The 15,756-nt window shown below is 40.0% G+C and overlaps 1 protein-coding gene across 1 annotated transcript in view; it reads right to left on the reverse strand.

Annotated features, from left to right (window-relative positions):
* LOC126292288 (BTB/POZ domain-containing protein 9-like) overlaps nucleotides 1–15,756 on the reverse strand; it is a 294,259-nt gene that overhangs the window by 262,606 nt on the left and 15,897 nt on the right. Inside the window, exon 2 of the mRNA XM_049986204.1 lies at nucleotides 2,735–2,870. The gene's annotated coding sequence lies outside the window, so the exon portion shown is untranslated. The remainder of the gene's footprint in view (nucleotides 1–2,734; nucleotides 2,871–15,756) is intronic.

The raw sequence follows: 15,756 nt of genomic DNA on the forward strand, positions 1-15,756 counted from the left end.
GACTCGATGTTTCGGCGATCCAACTGGTCGCCATCTTCAGGAGAATGCTGCTTGCTGATGAGTCCCGCTGAGAACTAACGCCTGGCTGCAAAACGACATCCTATATAGCCCACCGTGCAGTACACGGCGCGTGCGCCGCCCGTCACAGTTGCTGCCCTCCAAGACAGGGAAGGGGCGCCGCCCCTGGTAGAACTTTGCGGCAACAATATATCGCACTCATGGTCGCACCGAAGAACGTTCAATTTTGATGCGGGATAGTACCGGATTCCACGTCCTGCACAGTTCATGACAGGTGTGTGGAACATCGACGCCATACGAGGCTACAACAGCCGGAAAAATCGGCAGTAGCAGAACACTGTTTAAATGAGGGACACGACATGAAATATGACGAAACTGTGGTAGTTGCCAACATTTCCAGTTTTTGGAATAGTGTTTATAAAGAGGTGATTGAAATTAGGTTGGCGGATAATTTAATCAATAGAGACAATGGGTTTCCTCTTAGCAGGACGTGGAATCCGGTACTATCCCGCATCAAAATTGAACGTTCTTCGGTGCGACCATGAGTGCGATATATCGTTGCCGCAAAGTTCTATCAGGGGCGGCGCCCCTTCCCTGTCTTGGAGGGCAGCAACTGTGACGGGCGGCGCACGCGCCGTGTACTGCACGGTGGGCTATATAGGACGTCGTTTTGCAGCCAGGCGTTAGTTCTCAGCGGGACTCATCAGCAAGCAGCATTCTCCTGAAGATGGCGACCAGTTGGATCGCCGAAATATCGAGTCAAGTTGATTTTAGGATCCGGCAGCAAACCCGAAGAGATTTTCAATCTTGAACAAGCTATTACAAGGAGAAAAGAAAATGTCGCTAAAAAACCAGTGTCGTTGCTTAATATGCAGTGGATTCGTTTACTGAAGAACGAATCTTTTACGCTCTATTACAAGGAGACTCAAACTCCGCCACTGCCGGGGCCTCATTTCGCAAGTGATGAGGAAGGAGGAGGGGGAAGACAGAAAAGAAGCCAGAGAAGCCCTAGAGATATTGCATGAAATAGCAGGCAGAACAGGACTACAAATATCATATGAAAAAACCCAGTATGTGGACACAAAATCTACAGACTGAAGCCCATTGATAACAAAGTACGGAAAGATAACACAAGTAGAAAGTTTCAAATACCCGGGAGAGATTATACAGAAAACAGGACTGAATTCAACAGCCAATGAAGAAAGGGTTACAAAACTACAAAAAGCATATAGACTTACATGAAACCATTACAATAAAAGAAATATTTCCATCAATGTCAAATTAAGACATTACAAAACAATCATCTTACCTGAGGCCTTGTATGCCTCAGAAACAACAGTAATCAGAGGAAGAACTAAAATCAAGGAAATGGAAAAGCAAGAGAGGAAAATTCTGAGAAAGATCTATGGGCCAGTTTAGAGACAGGGGACCTGGATAAGGATACTAACAAAGGAATTGTACAAACAGGCACAGACAATTACAGACAACCTCAGAAAAAGAAGGGCAAAATTCTATGGGCACATTCATAGGATGAATGAAAATAGGCTGACCAAGAAGACTTTTAACATAGTGGTGACGAATAAGGTGAAAACATTATTGGGTAAAGGAAACCATGGAAGACCTCAAAAGTCTAAACATCTCTACAGAAGAAATATCAAACAGAGGAAAATACATAGAAAAAAATCAACAAACAGAAATTCGAAGAAACACCAAAAGAGAAGAAATCAGGAAAGAAGTGGACAGAAGAGAGGAAGAAACACAGTGAATTTATGAGAGGTTTTTGGGAAGAGAAAAGAGACAGAAAAAATGCCATGAATTTAAAATGTACCAATTTATGTACCATATTGTCATTGTGAATATTGATTGTGTTTTAACACTCTCATTAATGGGGAATTAACGATAATAAGGATTTTCCATTCGTCGCTCTATGTTTGAAGCCAGCCAAACCAGGAAGGCCAGTTTCACTTGGACATATTGCTATGGACAATCTATACCATGGATCAAGACCTGTAACCAAGGAAAAGAAAAGGGACGTGCTAGATCTTCTACCATACATTCCACCCATCAACCATGCTTACTTCCAGGGACTTACAACAACTGAAGCAACAGTAGACAACGCAGGTCTGCTGGATGTTGTTGATACTGAATGTGACTGAACACTATCATAGCTAAGAAAGGATATTTTGTTGTACTGCTCTTAGTTATTTCTGAAATGTATCATTTGTCATTAAAAATACCTTTTGGTTTTATTTAAATGTACTGCAAATACAAGATTGGTTAAAGGCAAAATGGTGTAAGTCATTTGGGCCCTTCAAAAGACACATAATTTTGTATTAAACCGTTTTCAATTATGAACACATTGAAACAACGACACCTTCCTGTGATGTAAAACACAAAAAAATGGTATTGATTTCTTGTGGAATTTATTATAATGCTTCTCACAAAACCTTCTGTTTCTCAAAATGCATGAAACGTGACTTACATCACTTTGGCTTTAACCCCCACAAATGTATGTAACTTATGGTATACTTCTGTTTTAATTATTACAACGCATGTTGCTAAGTTATTGTGTAGCTCTTCGATGTACAAATGCTTCTGACGAGAAATAAATAAATAAAAATGCCGGCAGCTGAGATGGTGCACTGATTTCTCGATTTACAAATCGAAGAGACTACTCACCGCTGTGGCAGACTTGGCAGGTGTCTGTGTACAGTACCTGAGATTGTCACAGAGGAGCAACACCTTATCATGGCAGCTGACGCTTCTGCTGAGAACGGGATTCGTGTAGTGCAGCAAAGACGAAGCCTCAGAGTTGCTAGATGTCAAATGGTGTTAGAAGCAGTTGAGACCACCTGTAATGAATGATACCATGTACAACATGGGAAGTTTTCTGGGGAGAAAATACAGAAAATTTAAGAAGGCTGTTAACTTTAGCTAGGTAACACAAACGGATGGTTGGGACAGAGGCTAACAAATTCGGGTCGAGGATTATGCAAATGAGCCTGTGAACTAAATACAAGTACAATAAGAGAGCTAACCTGTATCAAACAAAGTTATAGCACTATGTTACAGCAATAAGTCAGAATATCAATGGGCAGAAAAATGCTTGGATCAGACTAAGAAGAGACAGAAAACATGGGACAGATGAAGGAATAACTTAAGAAGAATGTTGATAAACATAAATTAATTGTGGATAATACAGTAATAGGAGTAATGAAGATCTGCACTACAAAACTGAACAATTAAATTTAAGGATGACAAAAATTACAAGGGAAGGTCAAAACACTGGAATCACAAATTTACTTCAGACTTTGTACACCTTTAGTAGGCCATTAAAACAACATAATATGCAAGTAGTAAGGTGCACTATGGCAAAACTGAGAAAATCGCAAGAGACATTTTACACATCTATTATGTACCTGATGTATTTGTGCGAAGTTAACAGCTGTAGGCCACCTGTGTGGTCACATTCTTAGTGTTCGTGCTAAGCAAGAGGGTCGGGGATGAGCAGTCTTTTGAATCTCCCCCCCCCCTCCCCCCCATTAATTTATTAAGCTACATTTTTTCATCGATGATCACATTAATTAATTTACATTATATTTTAGAGTTAATATAATGAAAAAAGTGCATTTTCATGAAGTTGTAGTGAATTCCATATGTTATTTGACTATTTACTATTTTAATTAAATTTTCATGGATGAGGAAGAGGCTTAGAGAAAGTCAAATCTAAATAAATAATGGTGGGAGGTCATTCCACGTCAAATCATGCAGGTCATGTCACCCATCATCTCAGATTTTCATGAAATTTTGCACATTTTCTTGTACTTTTACAAAATCTTTTTGCTCTCAGAACTTTTTTTTATGTCGAATTTTAAATGCAGTGATAGTCCGGTAACTGGGCTCTGCAAGAATATCAGAGCAAAATGGTACATATAGAGATAAATGACCATAACTTGAGAGTTTATGAAGCTTTTAGTTCGGAATTTTTTTCCATAAATTAAGACAAGCACATACTTAACAGACATGTAATTATTTAAGCAGTAAAGCTACGAAGAACAATACAAAAATTTTAATGTGTATCTCACTCCAATTTCTGGAAAAAGTACAGACACATTGATAAATGCTTATATCACATTTCTCCAACCTGCTGGGAACTTATAATTGGTCTTCAATAAAAAAAAAAACAAGAAATTCTAAGAAAGATTATCCATACCTGACACCCACTGCTTCAGATTTTCACAAAACTACTCTTCTACTTCTTGTCTGCATGGCAATAGTCAATGCAAAATTTCTACACATACTTCATGTAGTTTGAGGGTGGGGAATGGAAATTTTTTACAGACATAAATGCTGCAACTGAAATTTATCATTTGGATTGCATTACTTCAACTTCAACAACTACTATCTTACTTTCAACACACCACTCTTATATTTCCCAAGATGGCACAGAAGGGATTTATCTCTATTGGAAAGAAATTAATAACTATTCTCGACTTATGGGAATATAGAAAATTAACTTAATATAAGGGGTTAGTCTATGTTGTTGGCCCAGATGATGATTACACAAATATTTTGTCAGGATTTGTAAGCCGTCGGTCCTTGAGGTACAGCAATTCGCAAAAACGAGAAGTAAGTTTAAACAGTTCTATTGACCAAAGCAGATTATAAAACACGCATGCTACGCACACCCATCATCACTGTGTCCGACATCATAACACCGGTTAATTATGGTCGTATTGAAAGGCTCCATGGTGAACTAACAAAAAGAGACAAATTCGCGCCCAAGGCCGCGCTAGTCAATACTGCCCTCTGCGGACAGCGGACAGTCGCGTACTCTCCATCGTAGTGTTGCCGAACGCATGTCTTCTGACCAAGCAAATCCTCAGCATTCCAAATAGGCCGGCTGGCGAGCACTTGTTAAAGCACTGCACGGCTGCACGCAATCCGTAGAACATTACATCACTCTACCCAGAGAAAAAGAGCAACCATAGGTGGCTCTAAATGACCTCCTGGGTGTTATGAATCCATTTCGCCATTTGTGGCATCAGAAGGCATTGCAACAAGTATTTCATCTGCAGACACAGTACTGTTCAGTACAGAGAAGCATGCCTTCAAGGCGACAATTTCATACATGACAAATGCTGTTGACAAAAGACAAATTAATAAAAGCAATAAAGACACAATACTGACAATCAAGTAAGCATTAACATTACTGGAGGAATCGAAGGACTCAATTCTATTTGCTGCTTCAATGAAATGTAACTCATTATTTGAAGAGATTACATTTTCATCGATGTCCTTAAATCAATTTATTGTCTTCAGAAAAAACTTGATAAGGAATGCTTTACATATGTTAATATGTATGAATCATTGTAATAAACAGATAACATTCCAGTTAATGGCAAATGTCCAGTTGCATGAAATGTAGTTGGCAACACACTAGGCATATCAAATAGTTTACATGATACATCATAATGTGGCACGCAAGATTAATCCACTATTGTTCAATTTTAGTGTAAAGAGTAGCTCAGGTATATCATAGTTTTAACATGTACATGTGACATCAAGGATGGAGTTAAATGAGAAAATTATACCTTCAGAACATCGTTTAAGAAATGGACGATAAAGATGCATTAAAATTTTAGGGCAATCATCTCTTGGGGGCTAATTCATAAACAATTCTTTCTCACTGCTGTACACTCTACTGTCTAAGAATACTGACGATTCAGTGCAAATTAACTTATGACTACATTTACACATATGCAAATCATTTTCGTTTAGGGACACAAAATATCTTTGATCCTTGCTTATCAGTAGACAATGATTCAGTACATACTTCACACGAATACCTGCCCGTCTCCATTTCATAGGGTAAGTATAAATCTTATACATTTCAAAATTATGCTTTGATCTAGCAATGGGAATAGAAACAATAACAGTTAATTTATCTTCAGTCATTAAGGAGTGTGGTGGTGGTTAACTTACAGTAAGCATATAAATTGTATGAGTTAACAGGGTAAATCATGGTATATGTTGCATCTAGCTTTCGTTCAATTGATAGTAAGATCTGTAAAAATTGTTCTGGATGTGGTAGTACACTGCTCAAACAATCATTTGAACTACTTTCTAAGGCTGTTCTTAAGTTAAGGTAATCAATTCTAGCATTTGATAAACTATCCGTAATTCTTAACAAAAGAGAGTTTAAATCTAAGTGTGCACTATTGTTCATGAGCTAATATTTTGCCTTTAACTTCCAGTAGATCTCGACTAGTTAAAGTACCAAACACACAATGAAGGATACTCCCTCCAAAATCAGACCAGGTTCGTTTATGCCTAATTAAAGTTTTATGTCGCACAAGCTTTAAAAAACAGTAAATTTCTTGTACATAATTAGCAAATGTAGACTCTACCTGCATTTTGGAAATTGTATCATTACCCTTAACAGAATGAATTAGATCAATTTGCTTCTTTACAGAATTGAACTGTTGCTGGATTTCACTAAGACTGTACTTGAGGACAAGTTTTGTATTACTTGTTGACACTACCACGTCTGATCGTGGTTCAAACAAAACGCCTGTATTACTATAACATTAGTAGAATACGTAACCTGTGGAATAAAAGGTTTAGTTTCACTTATGCACTCATGCAATAGCTTCAATACTAAAATTTCACAACACATCCACATAAGCACATGGCTGAAATAAACACACACATGGCACACTCGCACACTACACACGTTTACACCAATTGTAGGGGTGTCTGGAACAGGATCGCTCAGAACGTGACGATGCCTCGGCCTCGAAGTCTGGACTGCGACCTCGCGATTCTCGCTTCCAGGGTTTGATAACAGTAGGTCTGCCTCTCGGTCGGTCCTCATCGCCTTGCAATACTACAGGAAATCTGCCCAGAAATGGCTTTACACGATTGACATGAACGACAATCGAACAGAAGGGCAGTTGGAGCTTAAAAGAGACTGGCGACAACACCTCCAAGATTGGATATGGTCCTTTCCAAGACTTCTTAGACTTTTTGACTTGACTCTTCTTTAACACCACATTGCTCAGATACACAAGATCTCCAACTCGATACTGTGGCACTGCTGCTTGGCGATCGTGTTGTCTTGCTTGCTGAAGAAAGGATTGATGATTCCATTGTTTCACTCCCCTCCATGCTTCCTTTAGCTTGTGTGCTAGAGCCCTTTAAGTGTTCATTGCTGATTCTGGCAGTCGATCGTGCAAAGTCCAAGGGTGAATGCATTCTTCTTCCATAGATGATCTCATATGGACTTAGGCCAGTTGAGCTATGCATTTTGGCATCGTAACAACTTACCAAGTACAATAAACAGACATCCCAATTGTCATGTTTGCTGCTCACATAATGGCTAACCATTTTAATAATTATTCTGTGGACTTGCTCGACTCTTCCATTTCCTTCAGAGTGTGTTGGTGTAGTCCGTAACTGAGTTATTTGCATGAGCTTATAAGTCTGTTTATGTAATTCACCCATATTATTCATTCCTTGATCACTAATTATACTTAATGGTGATCCGAACTTAAGAATCCATTCTTTTACAAAAACTTTAGCTGTAGTCTTAGCACTCTGATCAGGTAATGGTATCATGAGAAGGTATCTAGAGAAATTACCTAACATTGTCAATATGTATTTGTTTCCATCTTTAGTCTTAGGCAACGATCTTACGACATCTAGTGCTACTCATTCAAATGGTTCACTTGTTGCTGGCAGTTCTTGCAATAGCGCTCTACTTTTTCCTACATTGTTCCATCTGTTACAGGAATCACAGTGAAACAAACTCGAAAATGTCAGCTTTCCGACTCGGTCACCAAAACATTTCAGCTATTTTAATTTTTTTTTTTTTTCCTGCAATGTCCTGATAATAAAGAATCATGTTGCTCTCTCATGATTTGCTCTACAAAATAATTTGCATTGCGGATCTTCTTCTTGAGCTGCCTCTTCTTCTCGACTTATTGTAACACAAACATTGACTTTTCGACTCATTGCATCAGCATTCACATGTTGTTTACCAGGTTGGTGAATAACCTTAAATTGGTACTCACTCAGTCTTAATGCCCATTTTGTTAATCTGGAACTTGGATCCTTTAAGCTCAATAAACATTTAAATGCGGCATGATCTGTAATAACCGTAAATTCTCTTCCTGTTAAGAAACATCTGTTATGTGTTATACCAAAAACCAAAGCACAAAACTCCTTCTCAGTAGTAGTATAATTACATTTTGCTTTGTTTAATTGTCTGGAAGCAAATGAGATAGGATGTTCATGACCATCAACTTCCTGAAACAAAATTGCACCTATGGCAGAATTGGATGAATCGCTTCAAAGAATAAAAGGTTTACTGAAATCCAGATAGGCTAACACTGGGGCTGTGGTTAGAGCAGTTTTAAGTTCTTCCATTGCCTTTTTGTATTCTGTTGACCAATTAAAGATGGTTTCTTTCTTCAGTAACTGTGTCATCGCATGTGTTATATTTGCATAACCGTCTATGAATCATCTGTAGAAATTTGACAATCCCAAGAATGATTGCAGCTCTTTCAAATTCTGAGGTTCAGGAAAATTCTTTACATCTTAAATCAATTCTGGATCAAGTCGAACACCTTCACTGGTTATAACATTACCAAGGTAGTTAACTTTACTTTGTGCAAAATGACATTTATCAATTGATAAAGACAGGTTTGCACTTCTTATACGCTAAATAACAGCTTGTAGTCTCACAGTATGCTGCTTCATGTTTTCACCCAAAATTATTACATCATCGAGGTAAACAAGTACTTGTGTTGGGGTGAGCCCTAGTGAAACTGAATCCATCAGGCGCTGAAATGTAGCTGGTGCATTACGAAGTCCAAATGGCATACGAAGGTAATTGTATACTCCTGTTGCTGTTACAAATGAAGTTTTTGGTTGATCATCTGGATGCACTGTGATAACCACTTGTTAAATCACATACTGAAAAAAATTCAACATCTGCCCAAGTAATCCAAGGTTTACACTAAATATGGTAAGGGGTAAATGTTGGGTGTGGTCACAGCATTCAAAGATTGGTAATCAACACAAACACGGAACTGTGTTTCTCCTGAAATTGATTTCTTCTTTACAATTACAACAGGCAAACGCCACGATGGGTCTGGAGGGTCTCTTGGTTTTATAATTCCTTCTTCTAATTGTTCTTTAACCATGTCTTCTGTGCCAACTCTCTTGGACTAAATGGTATTCAGTAAAGTTTCTGTGTGTTTCAGGCAGCATTCCCTGTATGAATACAATGCTGAACTAAATGAGTGACAGGTAAAATTGAACGTTCTCGGAATAAACCAGCATACTCCAGCAAAACAGGCGTTAAAATCTTCTGATTCAACTGTTAAATGTTCCATCTTTTCCCAAATCTTGCACTTCAGTTCATTATTAAGTTCGTATCCTCGTTGCAATTTTGCGGTACTATTACAAAAATCTGTGTTTATAACTGCAGCATTTGTTATCTCATCTCATCTGAAATCTGAATTACGTTATTATTACTCACGCTCGACACTTCAGCAACTTTCGTTCCTCGTGGCAAAACAACATCCTTATTGGTCATATTCGTTATTGTAACCGGGACTTTTGCGGCATTGTCTCACCATTATGGCGACACCTACACTTCTAGCAACAAAACAATGCATTGTATCCAACAACTCACTTTTCTCGCATCGCTCAATTAATAACAAATTTCCTTCCTTGCACCGGGGTGACTTGACTTCAACGTACGATTGTCTTCCCTGCTCCCTTGGGAATCTGCTGAGGCTGATCAATTTGAACATCGACACGGACGGTTTGAACTGATGCATCGTTTGGGTGGTCCATTCCCACGACGTTAGTATTGCTGCTCCTTTGAGTATGATCTGAAGAACGATTTTCTAGGTTGTAGTTACTACGGCCTAGTTTGATCTTTCTTTCTGCGACAAATATCTCTGCCTCGTTAGTGGACAAGAAATCAAACCCAAGTACACCGTCATAATGCGTTTCGTTATTTGAAACTACTTGCACCCGTGCTGTGTATTTATCTTTATTTTCGCCTTCATCTTGGCCAAGAATTAACTCTACGTCAACATCTCCATAGTTATGTAGCTTTCCTCCATTTAACCCTCGCACTTTTAATAGCGGCGGTTTCAATTTATCCCGTTTATCTATGCAACACCACATTAATGAGGTCTGTGCTCCTGTGTCAATAAGTAGTTTGATGTTTCTCCCACGATATACAGCACCTACCACGAAGTCATTTTCGGTCTGATTTTCACTGGAACTAACAGGAATCACTGTCTTTGACAAGAAACGGACAGAGTGCTGGCCCGTACGTCCCCGTACTCGTTTAAAGATCTGGTAGATTGTCTGTTGTTCGCATTACCTATCTTCTTGTTGCGACAGTCTCTCTAAACATGACCCTGCATCCCGCAATGATAGCAGATTCGATTCTCTTGACAATGCTTACGCTTGTGACCCAGCTTATTGCATCTGTAGCATTGTACTGTTGTGTTGACAACTCTACGCTCTTATTTCTGCATCTCATTCGGTCGTCTTAGTGCTTCAACGAAACCAACAGCTGATTCTACTGCTTCCTGAAACGTTTTACATCGAACCAACCAAACAGCTTTGCTTACTTCCTCTTTTTGCAACCCATGAATGAATGTGTCCAAGACTCTCTGGTCGGCCTCGAATAACTGAATTCGATTTTCATTTTCGTCTTCTACTAACTCGTACGTTTGAGCGTTGATGTTTCAAATTCTGTCAGCAAACTGCTCGATAGACTCGTCTCATCGCATTCGCACACTGCGAAGCTGCTCTCTGTAAAATCTGATCGCGTTTTTACGTTTAAATCTCTGAACAACAATCGTTCTAAACTCATTGTAATATTCTATTTTCAGGCAAGTAGGTACGCGCTAATAAAATCTTGTGCTGCTCCCTAAATTCTTAATTTGGCAACCACTAACTTATCGGAATCTGTCCATGATCCTAATAGGGCGGCACACTTTCAAATCACCTTCGGGTTTCCCGCTAAACACTGGTAATTATGGCAACAATGAAAAAATCTTTATTGTAGTTGTACCTGTACTGATTGAACTATTATTTGACAAGTATCTCTGAATATTATGCTCGCTTCCTTCTGCTTTTTACTGCCGAATCTCTACTAGCAGTTCATTTATAACAGTTTGTAAATCGACAACGTTATTCTGACTGGATTGCGACATTTCGTCTAATTTAACGGCAATGAGTCACTCAAATGTAAAATAAAAATCCATCACGGCCTTTCGTATTCTAGCGAATCTGGAGTAGACCAACCTGAATTCCAGCGTTGGATGTCCCCACGTAGTCGGAAGATGTTCACGCTGCTGCTGCTCGAAGTTCACGTTGTAGCGCCTCTTAAGGACTGTCGACTTTCCATAATTATCCCCATGCTGACACCACTTCTATACGGGGGTTAGTCTGTGTTGTTGTCCCGGATGATGATTACACGAATATTTTGCCAGGCTAATTACGGTCGTATCGAAAGGCTCCGTAGTGAGCTAAGAAAGAGAGACATATTCGCGCCCGAGGCCGCGCTAGTTAATACTGCCCGCTGCGGACAGCGGCCAGTCGCGTACTTTCCGTCGCAGTGCGGCCGGATGCGCATCTACTGACCAAGCGAATCGTCAGCATTCCAGATACGTCGGCTGGCGAGCGTGTGTTAACGCACCGTACGGCTGCGCGCAATCCGTAGACCCTTACACTAAGCTTGTAATATTATTGGGATTTCCGTTGTATGAATTTTTGTAAGTACCCTTGCAAAGGCATTCACCAACCAAGCTACGTAACAAATCATCAACTTATAAGATGAGACCTATTCTTTGAAAGACATTTGGTTTATGTAATTTATGTAACTGTACATATGCGCATCTAGCATAAACGCTAATACATCGGCTGCGCAGTCAGAGAAACATTTTAACAGAAGCTGAACAGAGGGTTCCACTTCGATCTACATAAAAAATATGACTGTAAACTTTCGTAGATCTTCAGATTTTATCGCACTACTTCTTGTAATGTGAAAGGGCTAAAAAAAGGTCGACTGTGAGCCATAAAAATGAGCGGTCTTGCCAGCGTGCAGGCAACAGTTATTAATTGGTAAAACTCAATTTATGTTCGACAGTGCTGTAAATCGGCAAGTCATTGTTATAAATATGTTAAAAAAAACAGTGAAAGAATTCCATCGAAAGAAAGAGAAAGATAATGAGTGTAATCTGTAATATAGACGCGAACCAAGAAGCGATCACAGGACAGACTGAAATCTTATCACACCAAAATGGTCCGAAAATTACTTACATAAGTTACACTGTTTATAAATTTACCCTAATTGCTTGTGAGAATTAACTGAATATATTTAATGTTTACCAGAATTCTTATTCTATTCCTTTTCCTTTTTTACCTCCATGTCATATTTTTATGTCAATCAGCCTTAACTACAGCGGAGAATACCGTGGCATCCTGGTCATAGACGGAAGGCCTCTCCCTGTTTTCTATACAACTCATAGCCGCCTCGTTTATTAATGTAATTTTCATTGTTCATTGTTAAAAGTCCCTTGGGTAACTATAAAATTCATACTGATTACGTAAAGGAATCCGGGTTGTTCTTTTCCAAATAATAGAAACCTTTGCGTAATCAAAAACTAGCCACCTCCTGACAACGATCAGGAGCCGACCAGAGACCTCGGCCTCTTTCGTGTTTCCCGTGGCAAAGCTGTGCCAAACTGGAAACACGACATTCCAGTACGAATTACAATACCTATATAAGTATTAGATTAAAATTGAAAAAATTAAAATATATCAATATTTTATTTATTATTTATCATACTAGAAGCTCATTTTTAAATATCTAAAACACTTTGACAACTGATACAATATTTATTTTTATCGAAACTCCGATATTATTTTAAAAGAAAGAAAAAAGAAGCACCCCGAGATATTGGACGTTCATTTAATTTATATCAAATCATTGCTCAGTAGATCATTCAAATCAGATTTCATGAACTGACGACCGATAGTAAGGCTGCCTCACAAAAGTGCAGAGCTAAAAGTTATAAATTTAATAGAAAAATTTTCACTACACAGGTTAACTTTATTTAGGGTCTCAAATTAGCATCTTCAAACAACAATTATTCAGGCAACAGTATTGTTAATTTAATCAAACATGGAAAATCCAGGCTGGAATGTAACAATACTATGAGAAGGAAAGTGGAGTTGCTGAGTCGCGCCGGCCGCGGTGGTCGTGCGGCTCTAAGCGCTGCAGTCCGGAACCGCGGGACTGCTACGGTCGCAGGTTCGAATCCTGCCTCGGGCATGGATGTGTGTGATGTCGCAGATATGCACAACAAAGACTCGCACAAAGCTTTCGGCCACTGACCTTCATCAACAAGACATGCACACGCACATATGTGTGTGAACTGCATTTGCATGAGTGCACGTGTGCGCATGTGTGTGCACACACCTGTATGTGTGTATATTGTTGATGGAGGCCAATGGCCAAATGCTTTAATTGTGAGAGTCTTTTTGTTACGCTTATCTGCGACTCAGCATCTCCCCTATATAATGCTAATTTAAAATGTGCAGATTCAGCAGTGGAGATCTCTGAAACTATCAATTAAACTTTTTAAGAGCACCTCTGTTTTTAATTCACTGTGGCAAATTATATTCTGTTAACTTCACATCTTTTTCATTAAAGTAATACATCCTGCACAATAATGATTTACGTACACCAACATGACATAAAATGTTTCCCAAAGGCATAAAACAAGAGTCTTCCATCTCAGTCAAAAGAATGACACTGCTGGTCCAGGTAGGTAGAGGAAAAGTAGTTCAACATCATCTTTATCAGACATTTCTAATGAAGGCAAAGTACCACCTGTCATCGTATACAGCTGCTACGAAAGAAATTGTCGAGGTCGAGTGCATGTCCATTGTGGAGCATTTTCACTGAATGAAAAAAATCAAGGAAGGCTTTTCAGAAGAAGTTACTCTTCTAATCTCTAAAGAATCAAAAAGTGTGGTTTATAATGGTGACACTTCCTGGTACCAGGTATTGTGCAGTATTGCGAGGATCTTGCATAGGAAATCTACACTGACTTTCTCTAAGAAGTGGGAAATACATCTGTCAATATTACCCTTGCAGAAATCATAAACACCAGACGCAGATGTTATTTGTCCATCATCCGCTAGTTGAAGACTAGTTCTCTTCTCAATATACATTTTATTGTTCCTCCCAAACCATTGCACACAGATTTACTGTGGCAAGCAGCAAAAAAGTAATGCCCAAAATCAACAGAAAAATTGTTTTTGTGCTCACTCATTTTTAAAGCTTTTTCTATTCTTACATTGAGCAGCACATCCACCAGAGACATAATGCATTTTCTTCACTTGTGTCTAATGCACTGCCAGCCACATACCCTTTTCTTTCTGGACAGCATTTACAAATTCTACATCATGTTCCATATGATCACTTATAAAGCTGTGGTTCACTATTTCCACTTTACTTTCTTCATTTACCACATAAACACATATGGGATGGATTGTACAGTTGCTTCTTGTCCAGTGGTAACTCTGAATTTCATTCTGAATTACAAAACCGTAGTTTTCAGCAAACTCAGGACGACACAGTACAAGAAAGACATAGACGAAGACCAGAGAAAAGAGATTAAAAGACACACAGAGTGCGACGGTCATTGGCCGACCATGAAAATAAAACTGGAAAGGCCAACAACCAAGGGACACATTAAAACACCACAAACTAAAACCCCAGGCCAAAAGCTACAGCCGACACTAAAAAAAAAATAAAAAGGGACTCTCATATTGAATGATAAAAACCCCCTGCTCGAATAAAACGGAGAACTAAGTCAGCCATAGTAGAGTCATCGGTTAAAAGAGCAGGGAGTGTATCAGGCAGCGCGAACGTCTGCCTGAGGGCAGTTAAAAGTGGGCAGTCTAGTAAGACGTGTACCACGGTCAGGGCCAATCCGCAGCGACAGAGAGGCGGGTCGTCACGGCACAAGAGATACGCGTGCGTGAGCCGGGTATGTCCTATGCGGAGCCGGCAGAGGACGACAGCGTCCTTGCGAGACCCCCGCATGGAGGAGCGCCACACACTGGTTGTCTCCTTGACTGCCCGAAGTTTGTTGGGAGAGGGCAGGGTGCGCCACTCATCACGCCAAGCAGCAAGGACCTTCTGCCGCAATACGGATCGGACGTCACTCTCTAAAAGACCGATCTCCATGGCCGGGGAACTGACCGCCTGTTTCGCCAGTTCGTCAACCCGCTCGTTACCCGGGATGCCGACGTGACCCGGGGACCAAACAAAGGTGACAGAGCGGCCGCAACGGACGAGAGTATGGAGGGACTCCTGGATGGCCATCACCAGACGGGAACGAGGGAAACACTGGTCAAGAGCTCGTAAACCGCTCAGGGAGTCACTACAGATGACAAAGGACTCACCTGAGCGGGAGCGGAGAAACTCTAGGGCACGATAGATGGCAACCAACTCGGCAGTGTATACACTGGAGCCAGCTGCCAATGACCGTTGCTCACAATAATCCCGTAGAGTGAGAGCGTAACCAGTGTGACCAGAGACCACCGAACCGTCGGTGTAGGCCACCGCCGCGTTCGGAAACTCGGCCAGGATGGAAAGAAAGCGGCGGCGGAGGGCCTCCGGAGGCA

This window comes from Schistocerca gregaria, chromosome 9 (assembly GCF_023897955.1).
Source record: "Schistocerca gregaria isolate iqSchGreg1 chromosome 9, iqSchGreg1.2, whole genome shotgun sequence".
NCBI classification, from domain to species: domain Eukaryota; kingdom Metazoa; phylum Arthropoda; class Insecta; order Orthoptera; family Acrididae; genus Schistocerca; species Schistocerca gregaria.